The 24388-nt window shown below is 45.5% G+C and overlaps 1 long non-coding RNA gene across 1 annotated transcript in view; it reads right to left on the bottom strand.

The window, feature by feature from the left end:
• The window catches only part of LOC132822431 (uncharacterized), a 569944-nt gene that overhangs the window by 33012 nt on the left and 512544 nt on the right, over positions 1 to 24388 (bottom strand). The gene's annotated exons all lie outside the window — the stretch shown is intronic.

Below are 24388 nucleotides of genomic sequence, written 5' to 3'. Positions count from 1 at the left end.
ACAATAGTTTCATGGTCATCATTCGCCTTTTCATTCTAGATTGGATTGAATTCCGATGCTGCCATCAGCCATGTTGGGATTCTAACCCTAATCCTCGGAACATTGCACATATTACTCATCTGGCAGGAATATCATTAAGCTATTGCCTCCCTTTTTAGCAATGTTTAAAAGAAAGTTCCATTCAATCTACGTGTACAATATGAGATAAAATACTGCAACCTCCATGTGTCAGCCTCTCCAAAAGGTCAATCAACAGAAATTTGTTTGGGGGCGAAATATTTCACTTTTGGTGGGGGGGGGTTATTAAAAAAATGAATCCAAATAAAATCTTATGCCACGGACATGTAATTTCTGAAGGCGGAGGGGGATTACAGAAACAGGGAGGGTCGTGGAGCCAGAGGGGGAATTGTTGTCCAAACATCACTGTGGTGTACATGGACTGCAGCATTTCAGGGAGGCGGTTAACCACCACTTTCTTCAACACAAATAAAGCTGACCAATAAATACTGGTCTGGGCAGCAAAGGCAACCGCCAGTGAATAAAACCAAGCAGTGACCTCTCTGAGCTGACTTGCTGTGAAGTTAAAAACCTCTCTGGAAAGGGAGTGGGCAGAGAAGAGAAACAGTGACATTTCACAGCTGCCCTCAGAGAGACCTCACCCTTGGAAGTACTCCGAGCCAGGGATCAGCTCAGTGAGTTTCAGTCTCTTCAAACATCAATCTTAGTCGGTTTTATTTTATTAAATCTACAATAGTGAGTAAGGTGAGGATTTCTTTTTAATGTGTTCTGGTCTCTTGATTAAATGTTTAAGATATGAACCGTAAGCATTAAGTAATTTTCGGACAGTATTTTTCTAGCAGTAGGACTGTGCGTTTGTCTTGGTCTGTAGATTGTTAAGGCGGAGAGATGGCCTGTTGTAGAGTGGCGTGCTGTTGCTGTTGGATGTGGGAGATTAGGGAGAGTTTCAATGATCCAGATGATTATGTCTGCAGGAAATGTGATTGCAAATCCGATTGGAACACATGGATTGGTGGAGGAGTGATCCAAGGTAGTGAGGAATTGACAGGAGCCGGGGGGTGTAATAGGTGGCAGTCTCAGGATTGCAGGATACTGCAGATACAGTCAGGTAGATGGGTTACCTCCAGAAAAGCTAGGACGGGTAGGTAAGTACTGCAGGAGTCTCCTGTGGCTATCCCCATCTCAGACAAGTATACTGCTTTGGAAAAAGTAGCTGGTAATAGACTTTCAGGGGAATGTAGCACTGACAGCCAAGTTACTGGTACTGAGACTGGCTTCTAACATAATGTGAAGTCTATCCAGTTCCACACGATCGATGGTGATAGAAGACTATCTCGTCAGGGGCACAGTCTGCCGTATCTGCACCTGACAGTGAGACATCAGAATGGGGTGGTGCTGCCCTGGTGCTCGGGTCAAGGATGTCTCTGAGGGAGCAGAATATTCTCAAAAGGGAGACTAACCAGTGGGAGGTCATTGTACATTGGTACCAATGGCATAGGAAGGGGAAAGCATGGGGTCCTGACGAGCAGGGAGATTTGCTAGTGCCACTCGGGAGGCATTAAATCAGTGAGGGAGTCAGGGTAATTCTAAAGAGATAGTGAGAAAAGAGGTGAGTCTGAGGCTGGTACTGTTCACTGGTCAGACTGTCAAGGCAGGCAAGACCAAGCCACAGAATGAGGTGCGATGGATCAGTTGCACTGCATTTATTTCAGTGCAAGAGACCTGACAGGTCAGGTAGGTGGGCTCAGGGTATGGTTTTGAACATGGTACTGGGATATTACAGCAATTACAGAGGCATCTCTCAGGGATGGATAGGACTATCAGCTTAGTGTTCCAGGGTATAGATGCTATAGCAAGGATAGAAAGGGGGCAACAGAGCAGGGAGAGAGCTGTTTTTGATTAGAGATAACATTATAGCTGGGCTTCGGGAAGATATTCCCGGGAATACCTCCAGGCAAATCATTTGGTTGGTACTGAGAAATATGAAAGGGATGCCATCTTACTGGGATTGTATTATAGACTCTCTCCCAATAGTCAGCGGGGAATTGAGACACAATTTTACCAGGAGACCTCAGTTATCTCTAAGAATAATATGGATGCAATGATAAGGGGTTTTAACTTTACCAACATAGCCTCGGAGTGCTATAGTGTTAAGGGCTTGGATGGAAAGGTATTTGTTCAGTGCGTACGAGAATATTTCTGATTCAGTTTGTAGGATGTCCCTACTAGAGAAGGAACAAAACCTGACATGTTTCCTTTATTTATTCACAGGATGGGGCTGTCACTGGCTCGGCCAGCATTTATTGCTGCGTTTACCCAGAGGGCAGTTAAGAGTCAACCACGTTGCTATAGGTCTGGAGTCCCATGCAGACCAGACCAGGTAAGGATCGCATTTTCCTTCCCTAAGCGTCATTAGTGAACCACATGGGTTTTTCCAACAATTGACAATGGATTCCTTGTCTTCACTAGATTAATTTTTCCAGCTATTTATTGAATTCACGTTCCAAAATCTGCTGTGATGGAATTCAAACCCGGGTCCCCAGAATGTTATCTCGGTCTCTGGATTAACTGTCTAGTGATAATTTCACTCCGTCATCACTGCCTGTTAGGGTGAGTGACGGAGTTATCAGTGGGGCAGCGCATCAGCACCAAAGATCCCACAGTATTGTGGCTCAGTGGTTAGCGCTGCTTCCTCAGCAACAGGGACCTGGATTTGATTCCAGCCTCAGGAGACTGTCTGTGTTGGAGTTGGCACATTCTCCCTAGTGTCTGTAAGGGTTTCCTTCGGGTGTTCCAGTTTGCTCCCACAGTCCAAAGATGTGTAGGTTAGTTGGATGAACCATGTTAAATTTTCCATAGCGTCCAGATGCAGCATATGAGGTGTTAAGATGTGCAGGCAAATCTCTGCCTGATGTGAAAAGATCCTTTTGTTGTCTTGGTAAGTGGTCAGAGGGAGGTGTGGCGGCATGTTTTACATTTCCCATGGCGACAAGGGACGGTCAAGGGTGTGGAGCGTGGGTTGGTGGGATGGTGTGAACCGAACATGGGAGGCACAGCGGGAATGGTCTCTGCGGAACGCAGATAGGGGTGGGGAGGGAAATATGTCTCTGGTGGTGGGGTCTGACTTTAGGTAGCAGAAATAACAGAGGTTAATGCGCTGTATCTGGAGATTAGTGGGATGGAAGGTGAAGACCGCAGGGTTATATTCTTTATTGTGATTGGAGGGGTGGGGTAAAGGTGAAGGTGCGGGAAGTGGAGGGTATGTGTTGGAGGGCATTGTTGATCAAGTCGGAGGAAAATTACTGTCCATGAAGTACGCCCTTCTGGGATGTCCTGGAATAGAATCCAGAGAGATTAAACAAATATATCACAGACAAAAGATTAACTGGACCAGACAATAGGACCCCTTAAAGGTCAACAAGGCTGTCTATGGAACCACAGGGGGTGTGAAAGATATGCAAATATTTCACGTCATTTTTTACTGGAGAGTTTGGAGAAATAAACAGTGATAAATTGAAAAGTGTCCATGTTACAGAGGAGGTGGTACTGAATGTCTAAAATTGCATCAAGGTGGATAAAGCCCTGGAACCTGATCAGGTGTATCCTGGAACTTTCTGGAAATCTAGCGAAGTGATTGTTGGGCCTCTCCTGAGGGATTTGTATGTTTAATAGTGACAAGTGAGGTGCCATTATTTTAAAAAGGAGGCAAGGAGAGGCCATGGAACAAGAGAATAGTGGCAGCCAGATTGTGGAAGGATTCTGTGGAACAGGATATCCATCTGTTTGAAAAGGTAAGGAATGATCAGGGAGAGTCAATGTGGCTTTGTACATGCACAATTGGGTCTCACGAACTTGAGTGTTTTGAAGTGACAAAGAAAATTGATTAAGGCAGGCAGTGAATGCTGTTTATATGGACATTCAACAAGGTTCCACAAAGCAGACTGGTTAGCAGGGTTAGATAACATGGAATGCAGGGAGAGCAAGCCTTTACAAAACTACCTTGAAGGTAGGAGACAGAGGATGGTGATGGAGGGTTGCTTTGCGGACTGGAGGCCTGTCAGCAGCAGTGTGCTGCAAGGATGGATATTGGGCCCTTAAATAATTGACTTGGATGTGAATATATGAGGTATGGTCAGTATGTTTACAGAAGACACCAAAATTGGAGGTGTAGTGGACAGTGAAGAAGGTTAGTTCAGAATACAACAGGATCTTGATCAGATGGGCCATTGGAGCAAGGAATGGCAGATGGAGTTCAGTTTAGGTAAATGTGAGCAGTTGTATTTTGGAAATGCAGATCAGGGCAGGACTTATATACTTAATGGTGAAGTCCTGGAAACCGTTGCTGAACACTGGACCTTGGAGTGCAGGTTCATATTTCCCTGAAAGTAGAGTCACAGGTAGGCATGGAGTTAATTCAGCGTTTGGTACGCTCCCCGTTATTGGTCAATGCATTGAATGCAGCTGTTGTGACGTCATATTGTGGCTGGAGAGGGCACTGATTAAGGCATTCTGTTTTCAGTTCCAATCTCCCTGTTCTTGGAATAATGTTGAGAAACTTGAAAGGGTTCAGAAAACGTTTGCAAGGACATTGCCAGGGTTGGACGGTTTCAACTTTAGATTAGATTAGACTTACCGTGTGGAAACAGGCCCTTCGGCCCAACAAGTCCACACCGACCCACCGAAGCGCAACCCACCCATACCCTACACTTACCCCTTATCTAACACTACGGGCAATTTAGCATGGCCAATTCACCTGACCCGCACATCTTTGGACTGTGGGAGAAAACCGGAGCAAACCCACGAGACACGGGGAAAATGTGCAAACTCCTTACAGGAAGTCGCCTGAAGCGGGAATTGAACCCGGGTCTCAGACGCTGTGAGGCAGCAGTGCTAACCACTGTGCCACCGTGCCGCCCATGGGGAAAGGCTGAATAGGCTGTGTCTATTTTCGCTGGAGAGTTGGAGACTGAGAGGTGATCTTATAAAATCATGAAGGGCCTGGATAAGGTGAGCAGTCAGAGACTTTTTCTCAAGTTCGGTAGGTCCAGTACGAGAGGCTTAAGGTGAGAGGGAAAAGATTTAAAAGGGATTTAAGTGGCATCTTGTTTATGTTGAGGGCATTGCAAGTATGGAATGAACTGCCGGGGGGGGGGGGGGTGGAGGCTAGTACAATCGCAGCATTTAAAAGACATCTGATTGGGTACATGAAGAGGGAGGATTTAGAGGGATAAGGGTGAACAGCTGGCAAATGTGACTCCACTAACGCTCTCCGTTATTGGTCAATGCATTGAATACAGAAGCTGGGATGTCATATTGTTTCTGGAAAGGACATTGATTAAGCCACTTCTGGAATTCTGTTTTCAGTTTGAATTTCCCTGTTCTGGGAAGGATGTTGTGAAACTTGAAAAGGTTCGGACAAGATTCACAAAAACGTTACTAGGATTGGAGGATTTGGGCTACAGGGATAGGCTGAATGGGCTGGGGATATTTTCTCTGGAGAGTCAAAGACTGAGAGGTGACTTCATGGAGATTTAATAAATCACGAGGGGTGTGAATAAGGTGAGCAGCCGGGGTTATATTTCCTCAGGTTAGGTGGGGCCAAAACTAGAGCACATGGGTTTAAGTTGAGAGGGCAAAAATTTAAAAGGGATCTAACTGGCAACGTTTTCAAGCTGAGTGTGGTATGTATATGGGAGGAGCTACCAGATGAAGTAGTGGAGGCTGAAAAAATCACAACATTTAAAAGGCTTCCAATTGGGTACATGATAAGGAAGGATTTTGATGGATACAGGCCAATAGATACTAAAAGGGAATCCATTAAATTGGATTCCTTGTTGGCACGGACGAATTGGACCAAAGGTCTGTTTCTTTGATCTTAATAAATTAAGATGGATTCCCACCTTTTGTGGAGAGCTAGCGAAAGCACAGATAATTATCCTGGGAGCTGAGAAGGTGAAGCAGTGATTTTGATCTGGTGCCGATTTGGTTCCAAGGTCTTAAATTTGCACAAAGAGAGAGAGGAATTGTTAACACTGTCACAATTTTTAGTAACGACTTTCAAGTAACTGGCAAATTATACAAGGTGAAAATGTGAACACTATTTTACTCAGTACGTTCTGAGCATCTGAAACAGTCTGAATGATACAGATTCAGCAGGTATTCTGAAACAGACTTGGAATTTTTACTTTTTAAGGAAAGATTTGGGGGGCTGTGGGCACATGGGAGGGGACTTGGGACAGATTTGCAGCATCTCCAGAGGGAGAGAGTACAGCCCCAATGGGCTGAATAGCGCCCAGCCCCTGTGCTCTGTGATACTGCCCAATTCACTGTAATGATGAAGCTCATCCCAGGGCAGGGAGAGGGAGGAGCCAACCACTCACTCCTCGATCAGCGCTGGCTTGATTAACGGCAGCTCCAGACCAATAGGAGGAGAGCTGTGTGGTCCTGCAGCCAATGGGAGTGAATGAAGAGTTTGGCCAGCAAGACAACACCTGTCCATGAGCTGTGCAGGTGCAGTGTCACTGGGTGGGAGAGACAGCAGAGACTGGGACAGAGGATGCTGGACCTGAATTACAAACTCCCGGTAAATTAAAACCAAAAGAACTGCGGAAGCTGTAAATCAGAAACAACAACCAGGAGGTTCTGGAAAAGCTCAGCAGGTCTGGCAGCATCTGTGACGAGAAATCAGAGTTAAAGTTTAAGATCCGGTGTCCTTTCCACAGAACAGATGTTACTGAGAAATAAAAAGTCAGTTTATATGCAGAAGATAGTGTGGGGGGAGGATTTAAGAAGTAAAGGATAGGTGAGGATAGAGTGAGAAGAACAGTTCGATAAAGGAGTGGATAACTATCTGGCCGGGGGAAGGTGACTAGCTGTTAATGGAGACTTTTAGTGGCTAACCATAGGTACTGGGTAATGGCTGGCTGTGAGAGCAAGGCCTGGTGTGTGGGGTAGGGGGTTATGACATGAGGTTGTTAGCCTATGGTTAGCCACGAACTGTCTCCATTGTTAGCTGTTGCCCACCTATATCACTCCACGATTGGAGCTGCAGAGGACACGAACCTTTGGAATATCCTCCCTAACCCCCTCTGTCCGCCTTAAAGGTGTATCTAAAAATCGTTCTCTTTGATCAACGTTTCCATCATTCCTGAAACATTTTAGGAGATTTGTCAATGTGAAAGTCTACATACAATGCAGGTAGTTGTTGTTAATGTCTGACATCAGGAGAAAAAGGGATGAGCCTCTCTCTTATACCTGAAGAACAGCAGCAAAAGCCGGAAGCAATGAGCATGCTCCAGCCGACAATGGGCCTCCGATGATTGATGTCAGCGCAGGACCAATAAGAGTGGGGGAATGGGGGCGGATGTGCTAGTTGGTCCTTCAACCAATCGCAGTGAATGAGGGGCGGGAAAATACTCAACCACGTGATAAACTTCACTGACAGCACAGTGTTATTGTGACTAAGGCATTGGAAATGTGTGAAGGTGCAGGGCAGGGGAAAGGTAGGACATATTGACCAGGAAGTGAAGGAAATTTTCATGGTATGGGAAGAGAGGTTTTACAGAACTTAGTGCACATTGTAAAACACAAATTTGAAAATCCCAACTTCTGCACCATTTTCCCTCCCTATAATGCATTTTGCATTCCCTAAAAGAGCAACTGTGTGTTTCTCCCTCCACAGATACCATTAATCAATGCCAAAGCCCCATTGCCTGTGGAGAAGGTGATGTTTGACTTCCTTGTACTGCTGCAGTTCGTGTGTTTAAGGTGCTCCCACAATGTGGTTGGGTAAAAAGCTGTTATAGATTATTCACCCAGCAACGTTGAAGAGTTGACAATGTATGTGCAAATCAACAACAGTTTTTCTTTTATCATGTTTATAATTCCACAGAAATACTATTGAGAGCTTCTGACATAAGGCCACAGATGGGGATATTAGGTCAGGTGATCAAAATAATTGCCAAATAAACAGGTTTTCAGGAATACCTTAAAGGAGGAAAGCAGGGCTGAGAGGGTTAGGGTGGGAATTCCCGACATTGTTGCCTTGGCAACGGTAGAAACAGTCAGACAGGTGAAGCACTGAATAAACACATTGTTGGGAGTCTGAAAGAAAATGAATTCTCGGGGTCTCACAGGTTGTCTGGTGCAAGGAGACAGGGATGCTCACAGCCAGGAATTACATCAAGGGTGAGAATTTCAAATTGTTGCTTGTTAATAGGAGCCTTTTGATGGATCAACAAGTTTTGGTACAAGTGAGCACTTGGGCAGTAGGATTTAAGATATTCTTGAGATTGCATGTAAGTAAAATGTGGGAGGCTGGCCAGGAGTTTGTTTGGATAACGAAGTCTGGAGATAATCTAGTAACTATACGCCGGTGAGTCTTACCTCTTGTGGGCAAAGTCTTAGAGAGAATCGTAAGGGATAGGATTTATGAACATCTGGATAGGAATAATGTGATCAAGGATAGTCAGCATGGTTTTCAACCCCAGGGCATCAATGTCTACTTCAACAGTTTCCTCATTTCCAATACCCCCACCTCATCCTAGTTTCAAACTTCCAGCTCAGCACTGTCCCCATGACTTGTCCGGACATGTCCGACCTGCCTAGCTCCTTTACCACCTATCCACACTACTCTTTCCTCCCTGAGCTATCACCTTCATCTCCACCCCAACTCACCCATTGTACTCTACGCTCCTCACTCCCCACCCCCAACCTCCCCAAGCGTATCTCTCCATGCTTCAGTCTCTCTGCCTCTATTCCTGATGAAGGGCTTTTGCCAGAAACGTCGATTTCGCTGCTCGTTGGATGCTGCCTGAACTGCTGTGCTCTTCCAGCACCACTGATCCAGGAAATGCTGCCGGGCCAGCGCCACCCTCATCCTGTGAATGAATAAAGGAAAATAAAAGTCTCTACCCAGTGTGAATCTGTACACGTTCAACAATGCTGTGAACATTTCCAAAGCTAAGATGTATATGTGCAAAACTTTGAGCTGCCAAAACCATTGTTCATTACTTGGCGAGAGAAAGATAAAAAAAATCTTCAAATGTGGCGAGCAGTAAATTGACTGGTGTCTCAGTAGGTTGGATGCCTGAGTGAATTCCTTCCACCCACTCCCACCCCCGCACACGCGCACGCACACGCACACGCACACAGATTTGGTGAACAGCTCCCCAGTCTGACTGGTTTGGCTAGTTTCCAGATGGGATGGATTAAGAATTCCCGTTTGGCATTCCCCACATTTCCAGAGTCGGTCCCTAGTGTGGCTGCACTGGTGTTTTGCCATTTCAGATAAATGCTGGCAGTCTATGACACACACTGTTAGCCCCCCCCCCCCCCACCTCCCAAAAAAAGAACCCAATATAAGGCAGTAAATATTATCTCCTGCTGTTGAGGGACAGTCTGTATTGGTCTGAGTAGGAACACTGAGCAGATTTACCTCAATGACAACTTAATCAGTGACCAAAGCAAGTTAGGCAAATCCAAATAAAATACATTATAGCACAGAAAGAGGCCCATCAAAACCAAGCTGGCTCTCTGTAGCAGAATCCAAAATTCTCATTCCCCATATGTACCCCAAACTCTGCAAATTTATTTCCCTCAGAACTGATCTAATTGTTTTTTTTATCAATCATTGATCTTCTCTACTTGCGCTATCATAATAGACAACATGTTCTGCATATTTCCAGCCAATACAGTCAGTAGAAATACTTACTCATCTCCAGCTGTCTCAAAACCTTATATCTGATCTTAATTCTTGTACCATCATTTATCGAATACAGATATTTTTGTCTGCTATATCTAGGTCTGTTATAATCTTATACAGCTCTATCAAAACTATATCCAACTCCTTCACTTCAAAGAAAATCGCAATTTCTTCAAATCAATCCAGTGACTGTATTTTCTTCATCAGTGAACCACTCCAGTAAGTCTGTACTCCACCCCCTGAAGATCACTCATATCCTTCATTGTTGGTGCCGATTTTGTTCCACAAATCCAGACGATGCAAATTTTCTGCACAACAGCAGTAGCTTTATTATTGGAGAGCCGGCGAGAATTTCGAAGCATCTCTAAAGTAGCCTAGAGTCGACTTGTAGAGACTCTTCATGAATCTCTGCCTTACCCACAGAGACAGTATATTTAATAGGAATTAGACAAAGGCATATCAGTCACATGAGCGACTGTCATTACATAGTTTAAAGTAGGTAATTATGACCGTACAAAGCTTGATGAATGACAATGTCCTGAGATAACGTGTGAATGGATTACAGAAATTGATTATCATATTGTTCATGATTATGTGTTGATGGGAAGAGATTAAAGCAGAAGAGTTCTTCATTCAGAAAATGGGGGATTCTCTTACCTATGCTAATATGGAGGGGAGGTAAGACAAGAGAGCGGGAGGCAATTTAACAGGGTTTTGCCCAGGCTTTCAGTCTTGTCTGGAAAGGGCAAATTCCTCTGTCTGGGGTTACGGGGCAATCCACATGTGTGGCTGCAAGAAGTTCTATTTTGAGATACTGTCAGCCTCCCCCTTCTGAGGTGTTCTCTCTGTATTGTACGAGCACAGGCCTTCAGTAGATGAAATAATGCCTTTGGCAAGGAGTGTTTAACCCTTGAGACTCCATGGTGTCCGGAAAGAGAAGCAAAAGGTATGGAACTGGCCCCTCTATGGTATCTTAACTTCCTCATTCTGACCAGGAATCTGTTGACCAGAATTGAATGCAATGATTGACTGTGACCTAACGGTCAGCATCTTTTCCGTGAGTTTGTTATCATTCCCCCATTAATGAAGCCCAGCATCACATTTATTTTACTCAAAACACTTGATGTTTTCTCTCTTTTAATGATTGGTACACATTGTCCCCCATTCCCGCTGTCCTGCTCTCTGTATCTGTGCCATTCAAATATATATTCCCTTTCGACATTGTTTCTCTCAAAATGCATCAACTTACTGTGTGTTTTAAAGAGGAGACATATTCCACTCAAAACATCTCTCACTCCACACATTCTACCCTCTGGAAAACAGAACAGTACAGCACCAGAATAATCGGTCCACCATGTCTGTGCAGAACATGATGCCATTCCAAACTAATTCCACCTGCAAGGACATGGTCCATATCCCTGCCAACCCATGCCTGATTATGTGTCTGCCCAAATGCCTCTTAAGAGTTGTGATTTTTTCTGCTTTTCCCATCTCTCAGGAAAGTACATTCTTGTCACTTGCCACCTTCTGTACAAGACACTTGTCTGACACAACTGCCTTTAAACTTGCACAGATGTTGTTGGAAATGCTCAGCAGGTCATGCAGCATCTGTGAAGAAAAATCAGTTAATGTTTCGGGTCTGGTCACCCTTCCTCAGAAACGTGAACTTTAATTTATCTTCATAGAAGCTGCTAGACCTGCTGAACTCTTCCCAAAAATGTTTCTGCTTCTGGTTTACAGCATCTGCAGTTGTTTCAGTTTTCATTTCCTTTAAACTTGCCCCCACTCCCCTTAAATCTATGGCCTGTAGAATTTGCCATTTTCATCTTGGAAAAAGATTCAGATTTTTCACTCTGTCTGAGTCTTTCGGATCACCCGCAGCCACTGACTTCCCCAAGACAACAATACAAGTCTTTCCAACCTCTCCCAATCCAGGCAACATCCTGGTAAACCTGTTATCACGCTGTCCAAAGCCTCCACATCCTCCTTTTTATGTGGTGATCAAAACAGCACACAATACCCCAAAGGTGGCCTAATGACAGTTTTATATTCACTCCCCTGACAGAAGAAGGCAAGCCTGCCATCCACCTCCTTCACCACTTGCAGGGAGCTGTGAACGTGCACCTGAAGATCCCTCTGTATATCAATGCTACTCAGGGCCCTTCCGTTTCGTGTATACATTCCTCTTGCAATGAGCCTCCCAAAATACATCACCTCACACTTGTCTGGATTAAAATCTATCTCCGTATGGGTTTTCCAACTGATCTCTTTCTTGCTGTATCCTTTGACAACATTCTTCACGATTCAAAACTTCATCAAATTGTACCATTTGAAACTTGCTAATTAAATAGTTTACATTTCCATGCTAATCAATGATATATGATACAGACAATAGATATTCCATTTCTGATCCTTGTCTAATAACATTAACCACAGAACTCCAGTCAGCAACATGCTGTGGAAGGAACATTTCATTTAGTCAGTCAGTCGGAAAGCATTCCAGGTATTGGTGTAGCACTAGATGTTCCAAGATATTCACAATCCTGGTTAAAACACCCTGAAGCAGATTTTCATTCTGGGTAACCTAGCTGGGGACTCCCCAGAACCAAGTATAAAGCAGTAAACATTATCTCCTGCTGTGGAAGGACAACCTGAGTTGTTCTGAGCATGAACACAGAGTAGATTTACCTTTATGATAATTTAACCCATGAAGACAAACAATCGGAACAAGTTAAGTAAGTACAAAAAGTGGTATGGCACAGAAAGGGGCCCATCAAATCCAAGCTGCCTCTCTGTAGCAGAATCCCTTATTCTCATTCTCCAACTGTCCCCAAAACCCTGAAAGTTTAATTCCCTCAGATCTGATATAATTGTATTCGTTAATCATTGACCATCTCTACTTGCATCACCATAATAGGCAGCACGTTCTGCATATTTCCAGCCAATACAATCAGCGGGAACACTTGCTCATCTCCCACTTTATCAAAATGTTATATCTAATCTTAAATTTTGAGCCATCACCTATCAAGTACAATTCATTTTATTGTCTGCTGTATCTAGATGTGTTATAATCTTATCCATTTTATTCTATCAAGATATATTCTACTTGATTTCTTCAAAGAAAATAGCATTTTTTTTCCAAATCAATCCAGTGACTGCATTTTCTTGATCAGTGCACCACGCCAGTAAGTCTGTACTCCACACCCTGAAGATCACTCAGATCCTTCCTCAGCAGGAATCTGTTGACCTAAATTGGATAAAATGATTGACTGTGACCTAACTAGTCAATGAAATTGTTTAATGAAAACCAGGGTCCCATATGTTTTGATCAAATCACTTTGATTATGTCCTCTCTCCTTTAAAGAATTGTGCACATTGCCCCCTTCCCTCAGTCTCTACTCTTTGTGTCTGTGCCATGCAAATATATATTTCCTTTCTACATTCCTTCTCTCAAAATGTATCAACTCACGGTGTGTTCTAAAACATATTAACTCTCGATCCACACACTGTACCCCCTGGAAAACAGAACACTACAGCACCGGAATAATCGGCCCATTAGTCTGTGCAGACCATGATGCCATTCCAAACTATTTCCACCTGCCTGGACATGATCCATATCCCTGCCAACCCCTTGCCTGCTTATGTGCCTGCCCAAATGCTTCTTAAGCATTGTGATTGTTTGTGCATTTACCACTTCTCAGGTGAGTACATTCTAGTCATCTGCCACCTTTTGCATAAGAAACTTGCCTGACATAACTCCCTTTAAACTTTCACATCTTATTGGAAATGCTCAGCTGGTCTTGTAGCATTTGAGAAAATAAAAATCCGTTGATGTTTCCGGTCTTTCATCAGAAACGTGAACTCTGATTTCTCTTCACAGCTACTTCCAGACTTGTTGAGCATTTCCATAAACTTCTGTTTTTGTTTCTGATCAACCGCATCTTCTGTTCTTTTGGTTTTTATTTTCTTTAAATTTCCCCTTTTCCCCTGAAATCTATGGCCTCTAGAATTTGTCATTTCTACCGTGGAAAAAGATTCAGATTATAGAACATAGACAATAAAGGGCAGAACAGGCCCTTCAGATCTCAATGTTGCACCGACCTGTGGAATTTTCTCAACTCGTCCCCCTACACTATCCCAAAATGATCCTTGAGCTTATCTAAGGATTATTTAATCTCCCTAGTGTGGCTGAGTTGACTACCTCAGCTGGAAGGGCATTCCACACACTTACCACTCTCTCTGTGTAAAGAATTTGCCTTTGACCTCTGTCTTAAATCTATCACCCCTCAATTTTTAGTTGTGCTTTCTCGTACAAGCTGACGACATCATCCTAGGGAAAAGACTTTCACTGTCCACCTTATCTAATCCTCTGATTATCTTATATGTCTCCATCAAGTCCCCCCTTAGCCGTCTTCTTTCCAATGAGAACAGATCCAAGTCTCTCAGCCTTTCTCGTAAGGCCTTCCCTCCAGACCAGGCACCATCCTGATAAATCTCCTCTGCACCTTTTCCAATGCTTCCACTTTCTTTTTCTAATGGGGCGACCAGAGCTGTACACAATATTCCAACTGTGGCCGCACCAGCATTTTGTATAGTTGCAGTATGATATTGTGGTTCCAGAACTCAATCCCTCTCCCAATGAAACCTAACACACCAGATGCCGCCTTTACAGCACTATCCACCTGGGTGGCAACTTTCAGGGATCTGTGTACATGGACTCCAAGATCCGTCTGCACATCCACACTCCCAAGAATCTTTCCATTAACCCAATATGCTGCCTTCCTGTTATTCTTTCCAAAGTGCATCTCCTCACATTTAGCTGCATTGAACTCCACTTGCACCTCTCGCAAGAAGTGAGACAAATCAAACATGATATAAAGATCCAACAGAGTCACTAAATTCATTTTGCCATAAAGGGAACATGATTATCTTGTTTGTCAGTGAGCAAAGGTTTCAAACAACATTGTGTGTGGTCAAGCACCGACACACACACACACACACACACACACACACACACACACACACACACACACACACACACACACACACACACACACACACACACACACACACACACACACATATAGGAATATGAGTGTTCCAGTGAACTGACTGCAGAAATTATTTAACATTATCCAGTTAACAATCTATAAACATTCACAGACAGAGAAGCCATAAATATGTTTTGTTTATGGGAAAGGATTCACCAGATCATCCAACCTGGAGATATGTGAGGTGATCAGCACCATGGAAATATCTGGATTGTGAGAAGGATTGAAAATTCACAGACCTACTGGAGACTCATTGACAAAGACATTCTGTGTGAACAGATTTCTTTTGTCATCCAGCTTAATGCCACCCCAGTGGCTTTACACTGAGAAGAGACCTTTCCCCTGAGTGTGGGAAAAAAAAATCTGTAAAGGTCTTAAATTCAATGATCTTTATTTAACTTCACTCTTTTCACATGGGGGAGAAGTCGTTCAGCTGTTCCATGTGAGGGAAGGTATTCACTTGGGGATCCAACAGTGCTTGCTCTTTCTTCCTTGATAAGAGACTCAAGCATTTTCCCCACTACAGATATTACGCTAACTGATCTATACTTCCCCATCTTTTGTCTATCTTATTTTTTAAACAGTGGCGCCACTGTATTCCAATCTGCTGAAGAGCCTCAGAGTCTGGCAAATTAGGAAGATTACTGACAGTGCACATGCTCTATCCCCCGCTGTCTCTTTTGGCACGCTGGGGTGCATTACACCAGGACAGGAGACTTACATATCCTTAGCTCCATGGGCTTGCCCAACACTAGCATTCCGTAATCATGTTTGTTTCCAGGTCCTCACCGACTCCAACTCTTTGGCAATCTCTGGCGTGGTATTAGTGCCCTCCACTGTGAAGACCGATGCAAAATACCTGTTAATGTCTAAGCCACTTCATCACATCCCACAAGTAAATGCCCCTCCTCATCCTCTGAAGGATCAACATTTACCTTAGACACTCTTTTTCATTTAAAGATTTCATAGAAACTTCTGCTATCTGTCTTTCAATTCTATGATACATCTTTTCTCTCCTGTTCTTTCCTACGGTTATTTATCATTATTTTTGTGGCTTTCTTCTGATCTTTTACGCTTTCCCAATCTTCCAGCTTCATGCTGTTTTTGACCACTTTGTATGCCTCATCGGCCAATGTGAGCGATGGGGAGGGAATGGGAGGGAGAGGTGGCGAGAGAGGGGAAGAAGAGAGGGTGGAGGTGGGGAGGTGCTGACATAAGGGGATTGGGGAAAGAGGCAGGACAGAGGAATGAAGGGGTGGAGAGAGGGCTGTAGGAGAGAGCTGGGATTGGTGGGCGAGATTAGGAGGAGAGATGGAAGGAGAGGGCAGGAGGAGTTGGGTAGGAGAGGGAACAGGTGGACAGGGAGTGAGGAGTGAGGGGTGAATGGCGTGAAGAGGAGTAGAGGGGTGGAGGGTGTAGGGGAGGGGATTGTAGAAGAGAAGGAGAGGAATGAAGGAGAGCAGTAGAGGTGGGGAACAGGAAGAAGGTGGAGGATGGGGAGGAGACAGCGAATGAAGTGGGGGGACGAGTGATGGGGAGGAGAGGGGGAAGGAGAGAGGGGAGGAGAGAGGGGAGGAAGCGAGGACGTAGGGGAAGTTTTGGTTTGTGAGGCGAGGGGGACTTTAGGGTGGAGTAGGAGAGAGAGGGGTTCGCGAAGGGGTTGGGAGGTGGAGGAGAGACGGACATGAGGGGTGGAGGATGTGTGGAGGATTGGGGAGGAGAGAGGTGAAAATGAGGAGGAGCGGAGGACGGTAGGAGGTGAGGATGAGGAGACAGTGGGGGAGGAGAGGCGGAAGTGTGGCAAGGAGGGGGAAGGTGAGGAGGGAAGGGAAGCAAAGACAGGGAGGAGAGCTGGGGAGGAGAGGGCAGGAGAGATGGGAGAGTAGAGGAGAGGACAGGTGGGAGGAGAGGATACGAGGGGAGAACATAGGCGGTAAGGAAAGAGTTTGGGAGATGGGGTTCAAAAGATGGGGACGGGACAGGGGAAGAAGTGGGTGTGCAGAATAGGGGAGGAGAGGGCGGAACGGATGAGAGGAGAGGAGGGGAGGTAAAGAAAGGAGAAGGTGGAAGAAGAGAAGGGGAGACAAGAGGGTGTGAGGAGAGAGCGAATGAGGATAGGGGAGAGGGGAGAGGAGACAGTGGTGAGGAGTGAGAGGAGAGGGAAGAGTGAAGAAGGGAGAGGAGAGAGGGAGGAAGAGGGTGAGAGGGGAGGAGAAAAAAGGGGAGAAGAGAGAGTGGAGAGGTGAGCAGGAGGGGGAAAGAGGAGAGGTGTGATGAGGAGGAGAGAGGAAAGAGGAGAGAAGGAAGAGGGGAGAGGAGAGAGGGGAGAGAAGAGAGTGGAAAGGAGACAGTGGCGAGGAGTGAGAGGAGTGAGTAGCGACGAGTGAGAGGAGGGGGAGAGGGGAGAGGACAGAGTGGAGAGGGCAGAGTGGAGAGGTGAGCAGGAGGGGGAGAAAGTAGAGCAGAGGGGAAAGGTGAGAGGGGAGAGAAGAGAGGGTAGAGGAGAGGGGAAGAGGAGAGAGGAGATGGAAGAGATAGAAGAGGGGAGAGGAGAGAACAGTGAGGAGAGAGGAGAGGAGAGAGGAGGGAGCAGAGAGCAGAGGGGGAGAGGGGAGAGGAGACCATGATGAGGAATGAGAGGAGAGAGCAGAGAGGAGTGAGACGAGAGGGGAGAGGAGGAGAGGGGAAAGGGGATGAGGAGAGAGGGGAGGGGGACAATAGAAGTGGAGAGGAGAGAGGGGAGAGGAGAGATGAGAGAAGGGAGGGAGAGCAGGGAGAGGATACAGTGGTGAGCAGTGAGAGGAGAGAGTAGTGAGGAGTGAGAGGAGAGGGGAGAGGAGTGAGGGAAGAGGGAAGAAGGGAGAGGAGAGAAGGAGGAGGAGGGGAGGAGATGAGGAGAGAGGGGAGAGGAGAGAGGGGAGGGGAGAGTGTGGGGGAGGAGAGAGGGTGTGAGAGTGATGGAGCGGAGAGAGACGGGAGAGAGGGAAGGAGAGAGAGTGGGAGCAGAGGGGGAGGAGAGGTTAGGGGGAGGATGGAGAGGGGGAGGAGAGAGAGGGGAGGAGATGGGAAGGATGGAGAGGGGGAGGAGGGTGGAAAAGAGGGGTGAAAGAGAGAGAGGGGTGGATGAGTGAGAGGATGAGACAGCAAGGCAAAGCAATGTGTCAGAGAGGGGGAGGAGGAGAGTGGGTGAGGTATGGGAGCGAGGAGGAGGAGAGCAGGGGGATATTAGCGGGGAGAGAAGAGGTGAGGGGGAGGAGATGGTGGCGTGGAGAGAGGGATTGGACAGCAAGAGGGGTGGGAGCAGAAAGGGGTGGTGAGGAGAGTTCGGGAGGACAGAGCGGTTGGAGGTGAGGAGGAGGAGATTGAGTGAAAGACAGAAATGCAGATGGGTGGGACGGTGAAAGTGGGGGAAGAAAGTGAGGAGAGAATTGGGAAGAAGGGTGAGGGCAGGGTGGCAGAGGAGGGGGGAGTAGGAGACCGGGGGAAAGAGATGGGTGGGAAGATAGGTAGGAGAGTAACCCACCCAGTCCTTTCTCCACCTGACCAGTTCACCTAACCCTATGGGCAACTCCCCCATGACCAGTCCACCGTGACTTACACACCATTGTGCCGGGTGAGGAAACCCAAGCAGACACTGGGGAGAATGTGCACACTTCACACAGACAGTCGCCTTGGGCAGGATTTGAACAGTGTCCCTGGCACTGTGAGGCAGCAGTGGTAACCACTGAGTCACCGTGCGACCACAAGAAGAGAGAGAGAGATGAAGAGGGAGTGGGGGTAGAGAGAGGAGAGAGGGGAGACAGAAGAGTGAGGGAAGAGAGAGGGGAGAGAGAAGAGAGATGGGAGAGACAAGAGAGAAGTGTGGAGAGAGGGAGAAGAGGAGAGGAGGATAAGAGAGGTGAAGAAGAGGTGGAGAAGAGAGAGCAGAAGAATGAGACTGTGAGAGTGAAAACAAAAGAGGGAGAGAGAGAGAAGAGAAAGAGAGACTGAAAGAGAGAGAGATAGAAAAGGCAAAAAGGGAACAAGTGACCTCCAGCCCACAGTCTGTCACAGTCAGACAGAGACGGTAACAGGTCTGTACTCCCCAGGTCAGCCCGTATGGCGTGAGGGAAATGGCTGACTGTGCTAGGTTCAAATAATCCCAGAGTCTATCACTCAAACCCCATCTACTCCCCATACTAGTTCTTCCTGTCAGCTCCCAACTTCCTCTACCTGGAACACACCTCCCCCCAGGTATGGGACACAACAACAATCAACTAAGACTTTGGTAAAGATCGTCAGGGAGGATATGATGGAGAAAGTGTATGCACTGATTAGTAATGACTGAGGATGCAACACTCAAACGCCAATTATTTCCTATTTCTGATGAATCAATTGATCGTGTCAGATTTTGAATAAATGTTTATTCGGAGTTTCCTGTCTGTGAATCTTATTCAAATATTCAAACAAGTTTAATAAAGGCAGTGTCAGTCCAGGTGAGATAGCAGACAGACAAATAATTCCCTTTGTTTGATGTTTTTGTGTGTATAACCTTCCTTGCAACCCTCAAAGAAAGAAGCTTCCAAGAAACATCACTATTAGGGCAGAGAGAAAAGAATAATCGAAATAAAGTAAGAAATTGTCTCTAAACATGAACATTATTTCTCTCTCCCAAAATTTGCCAATCCTATTGGGTTCCACCAGTAACCTCTCTTTTATTTCAGAAACTCACATTATCCTTCCCCCTGGCCGAGGGTTATCAACATACTCACAACAGAGATTATCACACATTGTGCTGGATGGAAGCATCCTGAGAGCGGATAGGCTCATTCGTTTACCAGACAGTTTCAGGAGTGATTTATGATGCGATAGAGCAATTGCAGTTGAAACGAGATGCGACAGAGCTTATTGGCTTATAGTTGATGTAGATCAGGAAGAAAAAAATTGTTCACATTAGCTAGAAATATGGATGATGAGATAAAAATATTAAGATTTTGGATAGATTGACAGGGAGGATTTGATGAAGTGGTTATATGGAAGGGACTCAATACCCACTGTATCTTAATTTTGTACATTTGGACTGAACAACCTGAAGTACTGTATTTAATTTCCAATTCTGTCAAGCCGTGGGCTTGAATTATCCCAGTACCAGAGTCATAGTGATGTAGCTCAGGCAGTCACATTGAAGGGTCTGGGTATCTTCCAGTTTGTGATGGTTCCTTTCCCTCTGGGTGTTTGCAGACCCCGCAAGCTCTCTGACACTCTCGGTGATGAAAGCAGGAAAATTGGTGCAGACTCTGAAAACAGTGAGAGCTCCAGCTGTTCCATCGACCTTCAGATCCCCACTAACGTTCTTGCTGTAGGGAAATCGGCGCGCCTGGTTGGTGACAGGCTGTGTGGCTCAAATAGGCAGCAGCGGGCTGCAAGATAATGGTTGGTAGTTTGACACCATCCAGGTATGGAGCTTTGGTTGTTCCAGAACAGACTATGGGAATACCACCCTACCTCTACTTAAACCGGAAAATCCATGGCAAGCTTGATTTGCAGCCCAAACCATTGATGATCCTGTAACATAGGGACAAACACAATTTTCTCTCCAGACCCCCTCTGTCAACATAAAGTGGCCACTGCAGCTCCCAGCACAGCCCTGGGACACAGCTTACAGAAACTATCCCCCCACCCCCCATGAATGGCGCTTCCTGTGTGAAAATCTTTACTTTTAATACGGTAACGGTTGCAATCCAACCCCTGTCCGCAAGATTAGAAGCTGCAGGATTTTGTGTTGAGAACAGTGTTATGAAGTTGAAGACGTGCCCTCCACCTTTAAATGAGAGTGAATGCTGTTCGGAACTGAGCGCTGACAAATACCTGTGATGATCAGCTCGCAATCTCAGGGTGTACTGGAAAATTGGACAGATGTAAAGTTTGGCTGTGAAACAAACCTGAGAAAGTTGCTATTTGCAAACAATTCCGATTTTAACAATCAATTTAAATTATGCCTCTGAATACTAAAATCCAATCGCTCTTGAATTTACAGTTTAGAAACACTGCAGAACCGAGGACTTCCATAATGTTTCCCCCACTGACCATTCCCCATGAAACATGCCCAGGTCCTCAGCTGAGGATTTTTGTTGGGAACCTTTGCTCCTTGGCTTTGAACCAGGCCGCCTGCCCAAGGAAAGCAAAAGTGGTGCTACATTTAGTGGAAGGATCAGACCACGGTGACCCTACTCTGAAACAGAATGGCTATCAGTGCTGTACACATCTGTGCATATTCAGAACCAGGTTGGAGAAAACCGAAACAATGTTTCACACAGTAATGAAATGGGATTGTATTCCTTTTCACCACTCGAGCATGTATGAGCGAGCAAATTCAAAGCCAGGTTTGCTGATGTGAACAGCAAGTTAGAAAGCTCTGCTCACGTCAGCCTATAAGGCTGCCATCGGGAATAAGGATATTCTTGCCGGATTTTGAAGTGTGGAGTTTTGAAGTGAGGTGACTCCAACAGCCACTACAGTACAGGCAGCATCTCCGCCAGCAGCTGGTGTCCAGAGTCGGCCAGCACTAAAATGTACAGCCATTCAACATTTCACCTTTCTGTCTCCAGGAGTTGGTCATTCTACAGCGTAACTGGCATCATTAAAAAATTAAGAAAATTATGTGAAATTGCTCAAAAAAATAGGCCAGGATGCTGTCAAGGGTGCACAGTTTGGAATGTAGAGCAAGTCTGAACGTGGGCATGACCTTAAGGAAGGTTTGTCAGTGGAATATTTAAGTTTTTGTTTTCGGTAATATGGAGTGAGTTGAAAAGGTTGAGAGCATAGGTGTAAGGTGAGACGGGTAAAATATAAAAGGGATTGAGGCACCTTTCCCAAGCAGAAGGTTGTGCGGGATAGAATCAGCGACCAGAGGAAGTGGAGGAGGCTCGTACACTCAGAAGATTTCAAAGGCAACCGGATGAGTTTCTGGATAGGAAGGGTTTAGTGGGATAGGGGCCGAATGCTGGGAAATGGGAGTTTGTTTAAAATGCATTTACGGAGATTTCGAAGCATAAGTACTGTTCTGGGGTTAGTCCGGGGCAATCAGCCATAAAAGGTTCCCAGATCCTTCAGCAGAACAATTCCTAACTGCGCTCCCAACATATATTGGAAACTTAGTGCACCGCCACCTCCCGAAAAACTCTGAAATGAGGGAAAACAAAGAACCGAACATGAACGAGCCATGAAAGTTGAAGATTCCTAAACACAGTCTCGATTACATTAGTTTGCTCATCCGATCAACAATGCTGCAGTGTTTGCAGCTCACGATTCCAGGACAGAAGTGAAGGAAATTAGAGAAATTTAAGACCATAGGACATTGCAATTAACTGGAATTATTTTTCCATTCACTAGAACATCAAATAATAAGTAAAGTCACTGCAGGATTTTGTTTCATACCAGCGATGAAATCCCAATCTCCGTTCTATTTCAGTGGAAATAGCGAACAACACAACTTGGCCGGAACATGATGCAGCAGTGGAACCGCTTGAGGTCTGGACTTTACGTGTGGGAGGCGAATGTGATCACTACAGCATGGGAACTGGCACATTGGAGAGGGTGCATTCTCTCAAATCAGAGATACATTTGTTATAAGCAAATTAAGCTGGTCGTGTTGGAATTTAAACACTGACCATTAACATGCTGCAGTAAAACCAGCAAAGCACACACATGGTGAGATTCGAACATAGCCCTCATTAGAAATGTAAACGCAACACAGCACCTCCGACCAATCGGCCACAAGACAAGCCACCACAAATGGGAATTTTCTTACACTTTCAATGGTGCGCGTACAAAACAACAGAATCACAGTCCCAGGGAAAGAGTTCCAGATCCCTGCCTTGTTCGCACTGCTGCTGGGATCTGCCCAGCTACAATATCAATTTTGCAGCAGATAAAAAACCGATGGGAAGCTGATCTACTTTCTGAGACTCATTTTAGCCAAAAAATCTAAGGTCTGTGTGAGAGAATGGAAATTCGATTCTGATTCAACAAAGAAACCAGGAGCTGTGTGACATGACTGGGATTTCGATTCTTGCCTTGGTAAGTGATTGCACCCGTTGCTCGAAACCGAACACTTTTCATGTTTACACGGAACATGAAACACACCGGACTACAGGGAAAATGCACAAAGCCGAACAGACCGTGCAGCATACTTATGGTTTCGAAGTCTGTTTTGAAGATTAAACATCCCAAAGAATGCTCTCGACCTGAAAAGTGAGGTAGCATTACTATCCGAGAAGGACAGATCAAATTGTGAGGAAGCACACACCTCGGTGCCAGTACGAGTTGGCGTTTTCCTTGTCTTTGACATTAACCATGCAGCTTGCTACAGAGATGTCTACACCTGGACATGAGCCACACGGCGGCCAGCTGAGGTGGAAAGCAGTGTGGGAATCGATGGGAATCGTCTCAGAAAGTTTAGGAAAGTCTCTCGTCCTTATTAGAGATGCAGTTTCTGTTCACGTCAATCTAAAAGGCACTTTCAGAGTATATTAACAGATTTCAAAAGGTGATTACGCCTATCTCGCCCCCACAACCCAGAAGACGTCAAGAGGTGCTAACTGTACCTGAGTGCTGTCTGTTCTAGATGCTAAATGTGAGACAGTCCGAGGGCATGAGTTATAATGTAATCGCACAACGAATAGCAGGGCAATTCCAAACTATTCTTCCAAACATACTGCAGCCTTAGCGCACCATCGCAACAGCACAGACATTTTGAGAAATTCGGTACTCTCCCACACCACAGTTAATTCCACGGAAGCAAACACATTTTTTGCTTGCTTCGAACACCAATATAGCAGGGATCAATTCAGCATTTCAACTAGCTGTTGGAGTTGATCAGCAGAAATTGCAGCAGTGGGACTAGAAACCACGCCCCTGTCGAAATGGGAACCTGAACCGAACGCCTTAGACGGCTCGAGCTCACTTTTCTGGCATCCCAGAAGGTGCTCCTGCATAACAACAAAATCAAATGAAAAGGATTCCATGATCCCTCTCCGACTCGCACAGCTGCTGAGATGTGCCCGGCTACAACATCAATTTTGAAGCAGATAATGATAGCCCATCAATCCGGATAAAAATCAATGGTAAGCTGAGGCTATCTTCTCAGTTCTTCTCAGCTACAAATGTATCTGTGACTGCGTGAGAATATATGTTCGGTTATGATTTGGTCAAATAACCATGAGCCATTTCGATTCTTGACATTACTGCAATTTTGTGTTTTGCTTTGCAAAATGATTTCACCCATTGCTCGAAACAGGACAACTTTCACGTTTACACGGAATATGAAACACACCGGACTACAGGGAAAATGCACAAAGCTGAGCAGGCCGTGTTCCACATCATACCGTGCAGTATAGTTGCAGTCACTGTGTCCGTTTTGTAGGATAAGAGTCCCAAAGAATGTTCTCCACCCTAAAACCGGAGGTAGCATTACAATCCGAGAATGACAGATCACATTGTGAGAATGCTCTGACCTCGGGGCTAGTTCGAGATGCCACTTTCCTTGCCTTTTACCTTAACCGTACAACTTGCGGCAGAGATGTTCACACCTGGACATGAGCCACATGGATACCACATGATACAGAAGTTACTACTC

This window comes from Hemiscyllium ocellatum, chromosome 14 (genome assembly GCF_020745735.1).
Source record: "Hemiscyllium ocellatum isolate sHemOce1 chromosome 14, sHemOce1.pat.X.cur, whole genome shotgun sequence".
Lineage (NCBI taxonomy): Eukaryota > Metazoa > Chordata > Chondrichthyes > Orectolobiformes > Hemiscylliidae > Hemiscyllium > Hemiscyllium ocellatum.
Note: the sequence above shows the minus strand (reverse complement) of the source record. Positions and strands in the feature narration are given on the sequence as shown.